At 36.1% G+C, this 17,655-nt stretch overlaps 1 long non-coding RNA gene across 3 annotated transcripts; it reads right to left on the reverse strand.

Annotated features, from left to right (window-relative positions):
• Positions 1-371: 371 nt before the first annotated feature.
• Positions 372-17,437, reverse strand: LOC139076432 (uncharacterized). 3 transcript variants are annotated; one of them, XR_011528038.1, is made up of 4 exons: positions 17,186-17,437; positions 16,469-16,538; positions 7,319-7,476; positions 372-1,726 (listed from the first exon to the last, which is right to left on the reverse strand). It is a non-coding gene; the product is annotated as an uncharacterized lncRNA (long non-coding RNA). The 3 variants fall into 3 exon arrangements; XR_011528039.1 differs by having other exon boundaries at positions 16,109-16,538; XR_011528037.1 differs by lacking the exon at positions 16,469-16,538.
• Between the last annotated feature and the right edge of the window lie 218 nt (positions 17,438-17,655).

Below are 17,655 nucleotides of genomic sequence, written 5' to 3' on the forward strand. Positions count from 1 at the left end.
CAAGTGAATCATAACTCTTTTGAACTCAAGAAACCGTCTGCATTGTTTTCTCATCTAATTATAATGGAAAATTCTGGATTTTATCTATGTATTATACTCTGGATATTACATGTATTTCACATTTTATTACTTTTTCAAAACACTCCTAGGCAGTGTCCCATTTGCACTTACTCATGGTATATACTGATTATTTATGAACACTTACAAAATCTGCCCTTATCCAGGAAAATCTAAAATTTGTTATCAACATATGTGGTTATGTCATAGGATCATCCAGGATGTTTGCAGAAAGTCTGAATTTTTTCAACATGTAGATCTGAAGAAGGAGACTTGACTTCAACCGGAAAATAAATATTGTGCTAACATAAATATGTGTCTCATTATAAGCCTAATGTAGACATTCAGGGATGATTGCTCACAGCAGTGCCATGTGACAAACTCACATAATAGCATGGATTTCAAGCAAGAAAATCTAATTATATCTACATGCACAATGGCTAAAACAGCACTGACATATGTATTTCCTTATCCAACATCATTATTGCATTTAATGGGAAAAATGAAAAAAAAAATGCCGTCAAAGTTAAGAAAAATTTCCTTCAAGTCGTCTACAATAAACTGTTTACACATTTTCATTTTTCTCTTCCACAGTTGTTTAAACAGAAATAAAATAGGGGAATAGGGAGAAAAGAACTTCACAATAATCACGTCAAGCCTAATTTATATTGTAGTATCACCTAGTTTGGCAAAAATATTATAAGCAGACACAGTTGTCATTATCCAAATATCTTATTCCTAATGATGCCCCAAATCATAAAAAGTATAAAAGAATATCATTTCCAAAAATATTTTATTTTCACAGAATTTCAGCCACTATGAATGACACAAATATTGACATTTTATTTAGTAATAAATAACTGAACATCATTTTCCTCTAATTTTAGATAAATACATCTAGAACATACCATTTTTTTAAAGTGCCATTTCTAGTTCTAAATTAACATTTGTATTTATTTCTATTGTTTGAGAGGAAGAATTTTCCTCTCTCTTTCAAAGGATCTGTTGGTTGATCTAATAAGCAAATTGACATGATACAGATTAACAGGAGAAAAACAAGTTTAATTTAATATGTACAGGATCCTCATATACATAAGAGGTTCCAAGAGAGAAAGGTAAAATGAGATATAAATGCCATCTTGAGCTAAGGAAAAGTATAGGGGCCTGGGGCTTCAAAGAGGAGGAGGGAAGTTCACAAAATGATAAGAAGAAGAGCAGATGTTTGGTAATTAGATGTTTGCCCTGTCATACAGATGGATCACTCAGATAAAACTTATCTCTGGTAATAATTCTTATTCTGGGAAAGACCCCCAATTTAAATTCTTCTAGGTAGTTAAGGGAGGGGCAAAGTTTTCTCTTGAACTCACACAGTCTCCAGTGCCCCTAGCTCAAAATAATGCACATGCAAAAGTGTCTTATTTTGGGAAGGCTCATTTTGAGCTTCTTCAGTCCTGCCTTTGAAACTTCTCAAAGAAGTTTCACAGTCCAGAATTTTAGTTGGTAGACTGCTCCATCTCACCAAACCAATCTCTTAGTCCTGAGAATAGATCAGTCCAGTTAAACAGTTGTGTCTCATTTCAGGAGGTGGTGATACAGGTGGGCTTCCAAAGTTAGGCCTATGGTGCAAGCAATCAGGAAAACAATCAGATGTGAACAATAAGAGGAATTTCTATGGAAACAAAAGAAAAACAATGGTTAATGACTGGAGCAAGCTATAATCCAAGTTTTTGAGTTCTGAAGGCAGCCGGTCGAGATTTCTAGATGCCCAGATGGGAGCATCTTTAGATAAAGTGACGGGCAGTGGCAATCTGACAGATTTTCCTGGTTTGCAGTTTGAATATCTCTGGTGATCTTTGTGAGTGGTCACATAGCAACAGGCATGATAATTGTCCATACATGAGCTGTTGTGGTGATTTCACTGGAATTTATATCAAGTTGTGCAACTTTATCTTACATGGCTTCAGAAAAAGGGGCAGTTTTAGTTCTCAGTGATTCCAAGTCAGAAAGGTGAGAGAAAATTGGAAATGGTTTGGAGCATTGTAGCCAAATATTGGAGGAAACTAGAAGAATTCAGGATCTAGTCCAGTTTACAGGTAGAAAACAAAAACCTCAAAGACAATTAACAGAACTAGAATCTAATCTCCACAAGTGTGTATTGCAAAAGCATCATTTTTCTTTCTACAGTCATCCTCATTTTTATCAAAGATAACCATAAATAGACATTTTTTTTGCAAATTAAGCCTAGTATCATTAAATTTGGTCTGGTTATTTAAACAAATGCAGCAAGAGTAGTGATTGACCTTATAGGCTCTTTTAAATCTGCTTTACTTGAAGTTTTTTATAAGGAATCTCAAATTGAACTTTTAAAAATCTCTCAATGCTAGCTAAGCTAAGGAGTTGTCATCAGACTGCCTGCAATGCCTATAGATTTCAGTGAGAAGATTTCTCTTCTTGAGGTCCCCAAAATATCCTGAGTTTCCTACACCTGCTGGGTAGTGACCTTCCTTACTCACCTGGTTAGGCTGTTGGGAACCCTGTTAGCAAGATATCAGTCTGTTTTTTCCAAGGGGCTTTATTGCTTCCATAAAGCCAACCTCAGTTCCTTACAGGGTTTTTTTTTTTTTTTTTGTCATATCTGAGTTTATGCATGCCTCTCTGAAAAAAGACATTCTACTCAAAGCCTTGGTAACATAAACAATACTTCCAGTTTTGTCCTGTTACAAGGAGAACAGATTCTTATTGAACTTATACAAATAACTATATTGCCATACAAATAAGAATACTCAGAAGAGTTTCTGTATTCTGGAGGGATCAGGTAGGGAGAAAAGACAAATATTTCAATTCTGCTTATAAAATGTACCAAATTATAATAATAGTTGGCTTAAGAGGAAAGGTTTCCCTATATCTGGAAAGCAAAAGATTAAGAAACCAACAATAAAATTCATTAAAAAATTACAATCCTCTTCCTCAGTTCATTCAGTTTCATGTAATTGATACTCATTCTGCTTGAATCTAGTTTCCCTCCCTTCTGTATATTCTTACTCAGTTTGGTTTTATGACCTTAAAATTACCAGCAAAGTCCTTTCCATGAATCTCTCTGAAGATGACAACATTTTTGTGGAAACACATATGCAAGACTATCTGAGTAAAACAGTTACTCTCTGTGAATGACAAAGACTTAAAAATCGCCATGGTTAAAGATCTGACAAGAGTTCATTACAATGAAATTGATAAAGATATTTGATTACTTCTGTGACATACATTGTAGGATATTAGCTAGAATTATGACTGATAATGTTATATCAAGACATATCAAATTTCCAGGAATTTCACAGAATTTCTGGAACTCATAACATTTACAGATACAGACACAACATAAAGAAGGCCTAGTAAACTTGACAATGCTTCTCATGTAATTTAATATATCAAATAAGTCTAATTAGTGTAACTGCTCTCTTTTTATAAGGAGAGAGAGCAAATCTTTTGCAACATTTAAGGGTCCCTCTGAAAAGTCCCAAAGTTATTTTCAGGTCAAAAAGACTTAATTTAGAATTTGGTTTTGGAAACTGTGTCAAACATATTAAAAGGTTTTGGGCACTTGACTAAGAAGGATCACAGATCATTATGAAACAATACTTAATTATCCGTTTGACCAAAATGACAATAAAAGATTTTAACGGCAAGTACAAAAGGTTATACAGTTGTGAGCAAAACCAATCAAACACCTGATAAAGCACAGAAAGTTATTTTGATAAAACAAAATTTTTGCTTTCCTTTTAAAATCTCTTATTAGGAGCATACTGGTAGTACAGGAAAACTTTGTCCTTTTGGCAGATGAAAGAGTATTAAGCTTTAATTTTATATAAGAACATTACTGATAGTAAGGCTTATTTTTAAAACCCTTATAATAATAATTCAACTTTAGTCAACTTGCTCACACAAGGTAAAATTCTCTCTGTCTTTCTCTTTTTTTTCTTTCCATTCTGAAACAATCAGGACAAAATTGCTTTCATATCTCTTGACAAAAGTACAGTTCCATACCTCCTACCTTTTTTTTTTAAGCCAAAACACATCCTACTTTCCCTGTCTACAGAGTTGTTTCCCTATTTTTAGTAGCTTTAATTATATATATTAGAATTTTTACTCCTTAGAAACTTTAATTTCTAGTGAAAACTAAGAAGTAAGCAATGGTGAACTCTTTTACATTATTATTCTGTAGATTGGCAAACATAAATACATTTTATAATTTATAGAAATATATGATTCTTTCATAGGAAAGTTCCTCAGCTTGGCACAAAACATATTTACTGATAGACCCAAATAACCTTAGTTTCTCTGTACCAGGAAGTAAAAGTGAATAAATCTATGTTTCATAATTAATGTTTCAGTATTTTACCTTATTTGGAAATAATCTAGATAGTTAAGAAATTTCCATTATTTAACTTAGCAAAACTCTGAAGTTTCAAGTTACCAAAAAGATTTAGGGAGCTATTTTTAAATACAGATACCAGTAAACATAATTATTGCTAAAAAGCTCACCTAAAATCTCTTTTATCTTACTTACACCTATTTAATTTACTTGTTTTAGCAACTATATTTAGATTACCCATAAAAATTTCATGAGACACTAGACCAAGTCAACCATCATACCAAGCTATTTTTCTTGCTGACAAATTTTGTAACAGAGATAACATGGGCTTATTTGACTAATAAACCCAGGTAGAATCAAAAGTGGTAGGTCTGCATTATTTTCAGTCTTGATAACTCTAAGATATGTCTATTTTAATCAAACTAGCAACCTTAAATTAGCTTTAATATCAAATGTTTTCCTAGGTCACATGAAGCTGAAAAGCATTTGATCTAGTTTGAATACCAAATTTATATAAGTGCTTGTTTTGTTTAAGCCAATTAGAGCTCTTTTACAAAGTAATTTTAATAATACTCTCTGGAGGTAGGAAATACTGCACACCTACAGCACACATATATAGACACGCAAGAACATCCAGACAGTGCAGAGATCTCATAGCTTTTGTTTTAAAATTTTAACTGTGAGATGGGTATTTGTGGAGAGTTGACACAAGATTTGTATTTGTCCTTGACAAATAATCTTATGGAAGCTGTGGAGCAGCTTGTATTTTTAAAAAGAACCACTTTTCTTTTTTCTTTTTTTTTCCAGTTCTCTAGAGCTGTATTTTTAGTTTTGCAAGGATTTATAAGATAAGGACAGTTGCTTTTAGTTCCTCAAAGAATTGGGTTGTAGCCTAAATGACATTATAGATCCACTCGTATAACTATATTATCCTCTTTAGTAAATTCTTTCACAAGGTCTTTTTTTCCCCCCTCTTGGTTCATTTCACTTAGAGGAGAAGGCCAAAACATTCTTTTTATTAAATCAGGCTCTGAATATCAGCTATGGCCCCCACGAGTTCAGGCTGACCAGTGGCCTCCCATCTTATTTTGTGCCTTTTTATCTATACACTATTCTCAAGAGGTAATCCATTTACAAAAACTTTTGAAGATCACCCCTGAGTTTAAGAAATTCTTTAACTGTGGCCCTTAGTTGGGATTTGACCCAAAAGTAAAAAGTATCTGAGGAAGATTGCCTGCAGCCTCAGGTGATCTTCTTTAAAAGGTAACTGCTTAATAGTCTCTTCGGGATGCAAAAGCAGTTCAGTCAGAGAATTAGTAAAATGTGAATATTCGGGTAAAGAATGTGGAGGGGAACAGTAGAAGTCACATCAGTCTCGTGGGTCTCCTTCTTAGGTACCTCCTGTGTCTTCAATTTCTCATTTGCCTTTTATAACAGATATTTCAATGAAACTATTTTGGAATTCTGAAGGCTTTTGGGGGCTCCTACTTACCAATTCCCATTCTGATCTGGAGGCCCTCGCTTTAAGTTTACTTTTTAAATGATCTTATCTAATTGGAACGTTCCTCATAATGGCCTTTATAATTTTAAGTTGTAATTTCTCTGAGGGCTGGCAGCAGTTTGGTAGGACCCTAGCCACAAATGGAGTTTAATCCACATTTCAGTCCAACCATATCTAGCCACAAACGGGGTGCAACCCACATTTCTGTCTGGCCATATTTTGGAACCCCCAACCTGATGGTTGCTAAGCCAAATTTTCAGGACACAAAGCAAACTTAGTAAGATTTTGGCAATTTTTAAACAGATATTTATAGCTTCCAGGACCATAATTCTTAGATATTTAAGATTTTTTTATTTGCCTAATTTCCAGATAGTTCCTCTCTCTCTTTTCCCTCCCTTTCCTTCTTAAGTGCAGGACAATTGTACTTCCGATGTGCTGATTTTTTACAATATCTGCAAATGTCTGAAGGCAAAAAAGAAGGGGTCTGTGCAGACTGACTTTTGTTCTAAATCGAATTTCTGTTCTTTCATCTTAGTAAGTGAGTCCCTAAGTCTAGCTGTTATACCAATGAGAGAACTGTTTATGGTGAGAGCTCCCTTTAATTTCTTTTCTTTTGAATGTAACCAATTCAAAAGAACTATCATCTGCCCACTGATGAGTAGGTTCTTATACTAATCTCAATAGCAACTCAAACCAATAAGCTTTTTTAAAGCTTAGCCAAAGGCACAAGAGGTGTCTGCCCCATAGGAGAGTGCAAAAAAACCCAATCCTCACAAGATCCAGAAAGTCTACTCCCAAAGATAGCCTAAGAAAGCAAAGGCCTTCATTCCACATTTGGTAAGGATGGTGTAGTGAAAAATAGTGTCTCCTGTTTCCCATAAGAATGTGAGGCACTTCTGGTCATAGACCCCTGATCTGTGACACAGGGCAGATGCTACTGGAATAGGACTTTTCCAGCAATGAAGTTTGAGACAACAAAGGCTCCTAATGGACTGGGACCCCTTATAACAAACTCCCCTGAGAGCTGGCTTGGCCAGACAAAGAGAGTACTGCTTGGAACCCCAGTCTATTTGACCGACCACCAGACACACCCCAGTAAGTGCTCCTTCCAAATGGTGGAGACCAAAGAGAATATTCTCACTGGTCAAAAAGTCAAGCTCTTAGTACACAGAAAGACACAGCAGACAAAGGGTAACAATGACCATCTCTGGGAGAAAAAGGATCAATAACCAAGTTGCTAAACCCAAGGAACTAGCTACACAAATATTTTTTCCTGCTAATTTAAACTTAAAAGAGGCAAAAAAAAAAAAAAAAAAAAAGGACTCATAATTCTGCTTTCACCAGACTCTGCAGGTACAGATCCAAGAGTCTAACATGGTAAGACTTCTTACCTTTTGCTGGCGCTTGTCAGAGGTCCCAGGATCTTTCTACTGTAGCAGCTTTGGGGTGAACAGTGCCAAGCCAGGAATATCTCTGGCTGGCTTGCCAAAACTGTTGGGGAGGATGAATTTTCATCTGCCCTTCGAAGGTTCTTTTGGCTGGTCTAATACTTGAACAGACATGAGACAGATTAACAGGAGGAGAACAAATTTAATTTTTTACATACAGGAACCCCATATACCAAGTGAGGTTCAAAGACAGAAAGGTAAAATGAGGTATATATGCCATCTTGAACTAAGGACTAGGATAGGGGCCTGGGGCTTCAAAGGGCAGGAAGGAAATTTATAGGATGATAAGAAGAGCAGATGTTTGGTAATAAGATGTTCACCCTGCCACACAGATGGGTCACTCAGATAAATAAAATTTATCTCTGGTTAATAACTCTCATTCTGAGAAAGACCCCCAATTTAAATTATTCTGGGTAGTTAAGGGAGGAGAAAAATTTTTCTTGAGCCTGCACCTTGATTACCTTTAGCTCAAAATAACCCATGTGCCAAAGTGGCACATTTGGGGGTAGCTCATTCTGAATCCCTTTTGTGTCTTAGGTGTTTGTACTCGCGTGGATTCTTTTTATTCTTGAAGGGAAATTTTCCACTTAATCTGTTTTATTAGTTCATAATACTTTAATGAAATGATTGAAATTTGCGACATTTTTGAGTCATCATACTCCATTCTTGTGTACTTGCTTTTGATGACGAACATTAAGGGTATGGCCTGTAGCTTTTTCCACTCTTTGATCTAGTAAATTAACAGCTTACATACTCGTAAGCTTTGGCAAAGGCCCTTGCTGAAGAGCTGTCAAATTTCCAGGCCCACATCAGATGCCATTTGAGCAGTGCACAGAGGGAGGGAGGAAAGCAGAGAGACTCAGAACTATGGAAAATGCACAGAAGCCAATAGAGACGCTAGCTGCTGAGTCATTAGGGACTCCCACAATGAGTATAACAATGAAATGGGCGTGATCTCTAAATCTCAGAGAATTAGTTCATGTTTAAATCTCATTTGCTCTTTCTATTAAAACACAGACTATTGCATTTTAGAAATAGAGTCTATTTTAAAGATGATATTATTAACAAGAAAATCAGATGGAGAGGGAGAAGAGATTGAAGAAGTCATAACCTTTCTCAGCAAAAGCTTTCTTGTCCATAAAATAAAGAATTATGATAGAGTGCCTGTAAGGTCACTTCTGCTGTTCAATTTTTATAACTCTATAAGTCTGTAACTATAATAATTTATATACAAATCTGCATTTTATAAAAACATTTGTATGTTTGTTTTATGAGGAAGTGTGTAAATTCAGAATCTGAGCCCCAATATTTTTGCATATTGTTTCTTCACTCTACTTCTGTTTTATCTTCAAATTCCCTTCTCTGAACCTTCCATTTCTGAATCTTCCTAAATATAGAAAAGGCTTCCCATTTGCCAGCAGTCCTGGCACTAAAGATCAACTATTCACAGGAAATTCTATCTTACTGACCTCATTCTGGAAGGAACTCTCCAGTGAAGTTCATTTTGTCAAGGCTTTGATGAATATGTGGGGGGTTGCTATTCTTTAAAGTATTCCTTCAAGTATGATTGAGAAACGACGTAATTATAAATATTATATATAAAATATATAAGAGGCTAAATGAGGACTCTTCATTGTTCACAGTTAAAAGCACACACAATTCCTATATTATTTTTACAATGAAAATAAAAGACAAAGAAAATAGAAATCATGGAAGTATAGTGTTTGTCAAGAATAGAATTCTTAATTTTGTATTGTTTTAAATAAGTAATTTGGTATTTTTATTATGTTTTATTCAATATATGTCCAGGTTTTACTTACTTTAGTATTTGATATCCGGGTACAATGTTAAGCCCAAAATTAAGCCTAGAATCAATTCTGTATCATTGGTTTGATTGAAACTCACATATATGTTGAATATTTATTTGAAGTTCATTGTCTCTTACAATGTATGTTTCTTTTTTTCATTATTGTTCCCACTGTAAACAGAGCACCTTTTGCAGAGGTCTTACTCTACCTTAAATTAGAAAACTATCTGCATCGTATTTTTATCATGACTTTGTCATATTGGCTTGGCTCAATTAATTTCTGTATTATTTTTGAATCACCTTTCTCTTTACAACTCTTCTAGAATTTCAACAGCTTCTTTTTCCATTTATAAATTAGAATAGAGTGTAAGTCAAAATCAGTTTTATCCACGAAATAAAGTTAGAAAGATAACTTTTGCTTAAAATGGGAACACTCTCTCCCTCTCTCGTTTGCCTTGTCCAGTTAGTTGCCAAGTCCTGTATCTTCTACATTTCTCGTGTATCCATCTAACTCCTCTACTTTATTCCTGCTTCCTCTTTCAGGCCCCTTTTTCTTATTGTTTAGGTCACTGCAGTGAATATCCAAGCTATCTCTCACTTCAGTTTTTCCTTCCAATTCATTCTGGATACAGCTGTCAGATTAATGTTCCTGAATACTTCTGACCTACTAGAATATCACCAATGACTCTCAATTTCCAAATAAATAAAATTTATACAACCTAGCCTGACAAAGACTCAAATCTATCATTTTAATTTTTTTTTCTCACTGTCCTCCTTAGGATTTCTTCTGAGTTAGTAACGTCCGGTTAATTATACTAATTATAATACCTCTGGACATTTTCTGTACTTTCCTACCCCCATTTTTTGTTCAAGTTCTTCCCATTTTCTGGAAAATCTCTCCCTTCCTATATCTATTTGCCCGAATCATAACTACAATCGGGGCCAGATCACATGGGGTCTCCCAGGCTGGCTATGATCTTTCAATTTTCTGCTCCTATATAGAGGTTTCAACTGTATTTCTCTTAGTGACACCGAGTACTTCCTGCATTGCATATTATTTACTTGTGTACATGAGGACTTTCTCCTGGGGAGCCACGTTCCTTGGAAACAGATTTAAGACTCCTTTATTTTGTATTTGGGATTGAGAAATACTTATTTTTTTAATCTCATAATGTGTCCAGATACTCAACAAATATCTGATAAATGACTGACGTACTCTTTGAGTGAAAGGATGAATAAAGAAATGAGGAAGAGTATTTTGAAATGAGCACTTGAGTTTTGAGCTGATGGTTTTGCTTTTCCCTCTGAAGCAATTATGGGATTGTTACTACTGGGAGAGAGGAAGGGGAACTGGAGAAAGAAGTTTTAAGTGACACTCGAACATTTTTAAGAACAGATATAGCTTGTGGTCACATTATGTTTAATAAAGGAATAACAGTCAATGCCTCTTTCCAATGTGGTTAAGAAAGAGTTGGAAACTGAAGTGGTCCAGGTCAACTTGGTTTCTAAATTTTTTTCCAACAGCATTTTTCTGTTAAGTCTCAGAATTTGAGGGACTGCATGACGGAAGAATCCTATAAGTTTAATTACAAGGCTGTTTTTATCATATCAGAAAGATAGTCTTTTTACAGATTTAAAATAACTGCAAGTGGATAAAATGGGGGAATATAGACAGAGACCAAAAGAATATAAAGAATATAAATGGTAACATAAAAAAACCCCTTGCAATCATCAAATAGACATTGGATACTGAATTTGACGGTGTGAATTTATATGGCTGTCTGCCCCCTATATACTTAGAAAGGGGTCAGGAGCTATAGTGAGCTGTTCAATCAACTGAGGCAGTGAGCCATGTTATTATCATTAGAAGGACAAGTTATTTGTTGGAGGTGAATTATCTCTTCTGGAGAATCAAGTGCTATTTGATAAGTTGTGTCTCACTATTTCTACCTAAGGACAATATATTATATTTAAATTGATTTCTCTGATGAATTTGTGTATATGTACGACTTAAAGACACAGTGGTTTTTAATGAACAAAGAAAGGAGGAGATTACTTTGGTCATTCATTTCAAGCAAATAGTTTGGTGAATCTAACTCTTCTGTCATGCAGGTGAGTAGTTTTCAAGCAATCTATGTTTAGACTCAGTGTCTTACCTCCTTAAAAACACCACAGAGGATGATCACAAAATGACTTGCATTCACGCAAATGGGTATAATGGATATGTCATTTTGCGAGCTGGAATCAGTTAACTATAAATTACAAAATTCACATTTATTGACCAATGTGTGCCAGGAACTGTGTTAAGCTATTGTACACATATTAACTCAATTGACCCTCACATATTCTGTATTTTAATTCCTATTTTATAATCAAAGGAACTCAGACAGGGTGGAAAATAATGAGGAAAGGACAATTTTGTTACTTTTATCAATATAACATAAAATTTTTGTGGTGCTTCATCATTCCTATTTTCATTTGAATCTTGGATAAATCCAGTGGGATAAGCAGGGCAGGGACTTTGAGGAAAATGAGGCATTGCTCGAGCTCACCCAACAGGTAAATGACTTAGCCTACAAACCAACACAGATCCCTAGATTTTGATTGTTCAAAACTTCTCATCTCTGAATCGTACTGAAGTGGTTAAACCCAAAGGAAATAGAAGTGAGAAGCAAAATTTGAGGAAGAAACCCTGGACAAAGGCATCCCTACCGTGAATAAAACTTGCCTCTGGATTGGGCATCTATTGAGAGGATGCAGGTATTTGCTCATTGCCCTTCATCAAAAGTGCAAGTCAGGTCACTGCTTGAGATGTGTGCTTTGGGTCTGTGCACTGTACTTTAAGAGGGACAGAAGACACTGGGGATCATCAAGAGGAGAGTAGCCAGCTTCGTGAAAGAGACTTGAATCTCTATCATTTCTGAGAATGATAGTCACTGGGAATGTTCAGCTTGAGGAATGAAAAGTTTTCTGGGAAGAATCAGGATCATGTGGACAGAGTAGAATCATTATCCAAGCCCTGTGGGAATGTCCAGGATAGATGGATAAAATTACAGAAAATGAGTTTTCATTTAACGTAGAGAGAGTAACTAAAATATTTTAACTGTTCAGATGATGAGGCTTTACTTTAAGGTATCAAGAGCAGGCTAAACTTTACTAACAGCAACAAGGGCAATAATTTCCTTGGGTATTATTGCTACTATTAGTGAAGCAATGCCAACTGTATAATGTAGAAATTTATTTGCATTTATAAGTAAGAAACAGGTTCAGAGAGGTTAAGCAGTTAACTCAAACACAGGTGACGACTAGCTGTTAAGAGTCTTTTGTACTGGTTGTGGGGTTGGACTACAGGACACTTTCAACAGTAAGACACTATTATTCTGTAAAATGCTGTCTCACTTGAGCGCCTCATGAAGAATCAACGTAAAAGGCACTCAGGGGCCTGAGACATAAATGGAACACTATTGACAATGAAACACTGACCCTTCACAAACCAACAGTACTGATAGGTATGGGTTCAAGAAATTAATAAGAATAAAGTGGTAAACACCACTGCCTCATTCCCCAAAACATGAAGTGAGAGAAGGCAGAGACTCAGCAAGGGTAAATCATGGGACTAGTTTTTAAGTGGGAGAGATGTTTCACTCATGGTTTAGTAAATAAAGAACTGACGAGGATAAATGCATAGTTAGAAAATATGAAAAGGGAAAAGCTAGAAAAATTGGTCAGGTGTGTACACTTGCTATTTGGTCTCTGATAATTTTTTACACATTAAAAGGGGAAAATAGAAGGAAAATGATCCCTGTACCAGGCTGAGATTCAAGAGACCATGACTTTTATCCCTAGTAAAACTCAGTACAATGTCTAATCCTGATTCTGTGATTATGTCTGTAAACTGACCCTGGTCCAGCACCCAGCCTCTCCCTCCAGGCCCATCTCCATCCCTTGTTCCTTGTGTGCACCAATAATAGAACCCAGTGGGTAGCCTTGGAGTAATTATTTTAGACATTCCAACATTAACTTCTAGATGGTTTATCAAAAAGTTAGTCATTCCTTAGAACAATAAAAAATAAGTTTATCAGAACTATGTCTGCTGTGACTCTCCGACTTCCTGAAGCCTAGCATGAGAAACTTGGCAGTTCATGGAAAGAACTAGCACATAACTTCAGCTACTTATACCACTGACCCAAAATAACAGTGTCTTAAACAAAATGGAGTTTCATTTGTCTCTCATGTAAAAGTTAGAGGAGAGCAATTCCACTTGGTTGCCAGAGACCCAGGAGATTTCATTATGTGGCTATACAGTGTCTACAGTGTTGTCCTGACCCTCACGGTTTTCCATGTTCCACTTTCCAGGTAGCAAGATGAAGGAAAGCGGAAGAGGATGGCATGTCTCTCCACTTCAGGTTGCAGACATCCCATTAACCTGAACTTAGTCACATGCCATATCTATCTATGAGAGAGACAGAAGTATAATCTTTATTTTGAGTGGTCATGTGAAGCAGATAAAAATTCTATTACTATGAAAGGAAAGAACGAATTAATGAGGAAGCAAGTGTCTCTATGGAAACCTGGCCACCCACGCATAAACCTGGACTCTTTCTGTATCTTTCAAGCACTGTAATTTTCAATAAAACCACACTCTAGTCATTTTCTAAAAAGTACACATCAGTGTTCTTGCTATACAGACATTCTCAATATTTAATTTGGCCAATTTATTAAAGGCAGCCTTTGGGGCAGGCCATATGGGTGCATTTAGCTGTGGTGAGCCAGTCATTTTAGTAAAGGAAACGTCTGCACAAGGAAAGACATTGCTGAGAGAGCCCAGTATGGCTCAGACTGACGAAAGCTCCCTTTCACAGACTACATTAGACACAGCGATTTTGGGGGGGAAGGGGTAGGTGGGGAAAACCTGATGCTCTAATTAGGGAATTGATGAACTATTGTAAATTTTAACTAATGTCTCTAAATAAGCAAAGAGAACAGACTTTTCATGATGTAATCATGAATGAATCAAAATCTCAGTGGTAGCTGATAATGAGTAGACTGACTGGAGAATTCTTAGGAGGCAGAAGGGACAATCTAAAAATATTGAGAAGATGCACCAAGTATTAGGTGAGAAAAAACCTGCAAGCCAAGACAGTAATAAAAACTAGGGAAAATAGCGGTTTACTAAGGAGTCCAAAGTTGGCAAGAATACCATAATATTCTCCAGAATACCTTCAACCCCATAGAGTCCACCGATAAAGTGATATTCCATCCCTTACATGTCACAACATCTTTATATCCTCTTATTTCAAATTTAGAAAATAAGGATATCCATATTCTGAACAGTAGTTCATCCTGAGTGTAATCAGCCTTTGGCAATTGTATTCAGCAGCATTTTTAGGAGAGTGTTACATTTCACGATGATATTATCAGAGGCTGGGAATTATTTAAGCTCTTCTTGACTATATCCTTTCTATCTCTGAACATTTAAAAAGAGCTCTTTTTTCTTGCCAGTGAAAGCACCTGAGAAAATAAAACCTTTTGATTTTATGTGGCTCCTTCCAAATATTTTGCTGCAGATGACATTTTATTAGACTTGGATTCACTAAAAAAGAACTTTATAAATACTCACACAAAGATGGCTTTCATTCTGCTTGCATCCAGATGTATACATTGCACACATGTGCAGATGCCACGCAAGGGAGAAATTTACTAACTGTTTAGTTATTGTTGCACACAAACTTTGCTGAATATATATAAAAGTGTTGGCTTGCAGATTGTCTAGTAAGTTGAGTTTTGTTTAAATTATAAGAAATAATTGAGTCTATTGTCATACTTGAAGAAAACCAGTAGGGTTTTCTCCTCAAAAGTTCTTAGGTTGAAAGTCCAGAGAACTAGGATGAGAGCTGTTTTTGTTTCCAATTACGTGCATTTTAAATCAGCTAAGTCAATGATCTCTGATAAGATTTTCAAATAATCACAATTAAGATTTTCTTCTTTTCTCATAAATGATAATAGAAGCTACTTATTCCAATTCTATTTCTTTCAACTCTGTGTGTAATAGCATTTTTAATTTTCAAATTCTATAAGGCATGAGTACTTATTATCAGCATTTTAATATTTATATATCTTTTTAGTCAAAATTTTGTGATAGTGGCCAAGTAGTTTTTTTGATTAAAGCAGTATTGTAATTTGAAAAAAATAGTGGATGCGTTTGAGGGTTCACTGCAGATTATAATCTATTTCTGGAAGCAGTCAACTGGAAAAAAACAAGAGAGAACAATTCCAAGTTTTTGACCAACATCTTTAAAATATAAGGACATCATTTCCCTCAGGGAAACAATGAAACCAACTAATGGTAAAGTCGCTTAAAAAACAAAACAAAAAAACCAACAAAAGCAACAAAAAAAACCCTTCAACAGAGAACTTCCACAAAGATTTAAACCATATGAATCGACTTTGAAAAGTGTGACTTAACTGTCCGTTTTTCCTTAAAAATGAACCAAGATAGTGTGCTTTGATTTATAAGCAAAACCAATAGAAACCTTGAGTTTTATGTGGTTAGAATTTGAGAATGAGTGATCGAGATAGAAAGGGAGAACAAGCCTTGGGAAAAGCACATCCTCATTTCTGTAGGTTAGTTTCCTTCAGGGTGTAGAAAGATTATTTCTCTCGAAAAAGATTCTGATATTAACTGGCATGCTTTAGGAAGAGAGCTTTTCGTATACGAAGTTCAGACTTACTAAATCAAATGCTCCCAGTGCTGTGTTGAGAAGCAGTGAAAGCAAGCAAAGAATTAGCAGGCTTAATGCTTGGCTCACTCCGCTTTCTCTTCCTTAGCCCTCTGAAATCACTGTTGTGTCCAAACCAAAACTTAGAACAGAAGCTCTCCTACTAGAGTCAACTATAACGCTGCCCAACAAATGCCCTGTCCTTACCTCCCCACTCTTCAGAAAGTTTTCTGGTCGCCTCAGCTCACAAGCACTCCTTCAGAAAGGGAAGCTCTCCTGAAACGCTAGACAGAGTCCAGCTATATTCAACAAACACTAATTTTCTTCTGTTACAAACATCAAAACTACAATGCCCATCCTTATATGTCTTTGATGTTGAAATGCTGTTCATTTGGTCAAAATTGCCTAATTTCGCCTTTCCCCTTTGAAGCCTAGATCTTTGAATTTTGATGGAAATGCCATGAATCTATAAGGTATCAGTCCTTCACTTGTGAGCTGCCTGTTTGTTTACCAGAGCCCCCCTGATTGCGGAATAATGCAGCAAAAATATATAGGGCAGATTCCTACCAGAAACAGTGCAGCCAGAGAGATCCACCAGCATGCAGGGAAAGACCCATCTAGTTGGGGCAACCTGTATCTGTGGAAAATAACACTAAATCATACAGAACATCATTCCAAATGTATTGACGTTAACGAATTTTAAATAAGAAAGATAGTCCGAGCCCATAAGGTGATACAGAAAAATTAAGCGATCTTATTAGCAGAATTGTTGGCAGAGAACGACTGTGCTGGAGTGACTTAACAATTGAGTTTCTGATTGAGTTCTGGCGGCAGTCTCCTTGAGAAGTGCTCCTTTGCAGATGATCACCTCCAGCCAGAGGCAGCCTGCCCTTTTCCACATGTGCTATGTTGGGAAAGATGGTGGAAAGCACAGCCATGGGGTAACAGACAATCTCTGTCAAAAAAGAAGCCAGGTGTCACTTATTGGAACCATCTGAGCTGCAGAGACTGTGGGAATACCAAGATACTGTTTTCGATGGCCTGCTATTTTATTGTCTTCAGGACGAAATAAAAGATAGACATACACTCATACACACACACACACACACACACACGACACACACACATCTTTTGTCCTCACCAGAAAAAAATGCTGTATTGGAGATTAATACTGGGAAGGAATAAGCAGACGTTTGACAAAACATCCAATCCTCTCCTTGCCAAATGAGTGAAGCATGCAATAATGGAAACTTGGGAATTAAAAAAAAACATAAAACAACTCACCTCCCACTCCATTGATCAATAGTACCCATGGAACAACTAATAGTTGAAAAAATCCTTTGACTCAAAACCCTCTGTGAAAATAGAAAAACAAAAGGCTTTGTCATTTCATTGGTGTTTCAGTCCCAAAGCATTGGTCCTTACGTAGGGATGGGATTCCTCATTCAATTTAAATGTGCCCTTTGAGGTAGATGTTTTGGCAACTGCTTCTGGACTTTTCATTTTGAGTCAGCTGGGCAGGGTTTCTACATCCTATTTGCCTCTCTCAGAAGGAATGAAATTTCTTCAGATTATTTTTGGTTTATTCTTGTGGTGAAGCTATGACATCAATATTTTGGAGCTAGAAGGAAATTCCATATTTGGTCTTCAATGGCTGACTTAAAGATGTATGTGGGCCAAATCTAATGCTGGTTTAAACAGGCTTCCCACTCAGATGGTTTGGAAAGTAGGCTGTGGTAAGCGCTGTCTGATTT

The sequence above is a fragment of the Equus przewalskii genome, chromosome 16, assembly GCF_037783145.1.
Source record: "Equus przewalskii isolate Varuska chromosome 16, EquPr2, whole genome shotgun sequence".
In the NCBI taxonomy this organism is placed as follows: domain Eukaryota; kingdom Metazoa; phylum Chordata; class Mammalia; order Perissodactyla; family Equidae; genus Equus; species Equus przewalskii.